Source organism: Canis lupus, chromosome 9 (assembly GCF_003254725.2).
Source record: "Canis lupus dingo isolate Sandy chromosome 9, ASM325472v2, whole genome shotgun sequence".
NCBI classification, from domain to species: Eukaryota; Metazoa; Chordata; class Mammalia; order Carnivora; family Canidae; genus Canis; species Canis lupus.
The window spans coordinates 38,757,859-38,759,895 of NC_064251.1; positions in this window are offsets into that span (position 1 = coordinate 38,757,859).

The following is a 2,037-nucleotide window of genomic DNA, read 5'->3' on the forward strand; positions in this document are numbered from 1 at the left end:
TCCTGTCCTTCTTCCCCTCTCTGACTCTGGTGGCCCCTTGCCACACCTCCTTGCCTTTGGACTGACGGGTCCCCCTTCACTGGCTAGTCTCTGCTCTCCCTGGGGTATTGTCTGGGCCCTCTCTCCCATATTGACTGTAACATTGTGCTTATTGGCCTGTTTGTGAGCTCCTCTGGGCCAGAGCCAGTATATCATCCATCTTTGTATCCTCAAGCTGCAGCTGCCTGACACACAGCAGGTGGGTTTGTTTGGTGGGTGGGGAAGGGTGATGAGTGAGGGAGAGGATGCCTACTGGTCTCTGGAGGGACGAGAGCCAGGTAGGCAATCCTACCAGTTGCCTGACCGTCCTCTTCCAAGTCTCAACATTAATCCTGGGGCAGCCAGTGGGCCCTGCCCACTACACCTCCCTAGACCAGTGAGTTGCACGTGTGCTTCCACACTGTGGCCACGTCCCTCCACATTTCTCCACCTGGCCCTAACGTGCTCCATTCTTCTAGCTGTGGGCCTGGTGCCAGGAGGTGTTGACAGGAAAGGGGGGACTGGGAGTGACAGTCCTTCTGCAGCTAAAGGCATAATGCCCCCACCTAGAGATAAATCATATAAATCTACTTTCAAAGGGCCCGAATGGAGTGGAATGTCCCTTGTCCCTTCTTTAGCCATAAATCTTCGGGCTGGAGAAGGTAATCGTTTTCTCCTCTTGAAGAAGCTATAAAGAGCATGGCCCATCAACAGTTGGCAGGGTAGAGATTATAACCATCCCTCTGGGTGGGGTCCAGACTGTGTGCCCTCTGCCCACTGAGCTTTCCTCTCTCTCCTCTGTTGGCCTGGGCTGTGCCACCTCAGGAAGGCCTGCTGAAGGCTGCAGGCTGCAGGGATCCACTGCTTATGCTGGAGGCTTCCAAGGAGCATTTGCCCTGTAAATAACTGAGCTCCTTTCCGCTGCTCAGCCAAGCTGATGACACTTTACTTCCCATGGATAAGAGGAGCACTGCAAAGGGAGTCCAGCTCTGCTGTGCGACTGTGGGTGACTGACTTCCTTCTCAGGGTCTTGGTTTACCTTGGGGTGAAGAGGTGAGGGTAGACTGGATGATCCAGAAGGGCTGCTGTCAGCTCCAATGTCACAGCTCACCCTCCTGACAGCAAGGCTGTATGAAGGTCTTTCCTTGAGTGCCCAAATTATCAGGAAAACCATTGTCGGGAAGGTCAGAATCAAACACAGCAAAAAAGTCACAAGCTGGAAAATGACTCCTCTCTGTATTTTCATTTCTTCTATATCTGACCTCAAGGTAACAGCAGCTTACTTAGGGAATGGCACTGGACAGAGAGTCTCCAAATCCTGAATTCAATTCCTGCTCTGCCCCGTACTGGCAGCATCATTTGAGGCAAGTCATTCTGCCCCCTGTGGGACTCAGTTTGCTCATCTGTGAAACGGATTTTTCACACTTCCTTCACACAGGCACTTGCCGAGTGCCTGCTCTGTGTCTGGCCCAGGGCTTGGTGGGAGAGATAAAAAGGTGGATAAGACATAATGCTAACTCTCAAGTTGCTCAGTCTGGTGGGAAGACGGCCAAGTAAGAGGGCAATTGTAATACAGTGTGGCGAGTGACATGATAAGGATCATAATAAACACCTGCGTGGCTAGGGGATAGGGCACCTGCGTGGCTCAGTTAATTGTCTGCCTTGGGCTTGGGTCATGATCCTGGGGTCCTGGGATGGAGTCCCACATGGGGCTCCCTGCTCAGCAGGGAGTCTGCTTCTCCCTCTGCCCCTCCCTCCCCTGCTCATGCTCTTTCTCAAGTAAATAAATTAAAATCGTAAAAAAAAAAAAAAAAAAAAAACCCTGTGATATTAGCTAGCATTCATTTATGTCTTGTTAGTGCTTGGCTCTCTGCTAGGGGCTAGATCACTTCATTTCGTCCTGTAACAACCCTCTGAGCTGAGCATAGCCAACACCCCATGTCACAGGTGCTCAGGGAAGATGGCCCGGAGGAAAGGGTGTGTCTGTTGGGACCTGAAGTAGGTAGGGGGGTTTGGCAG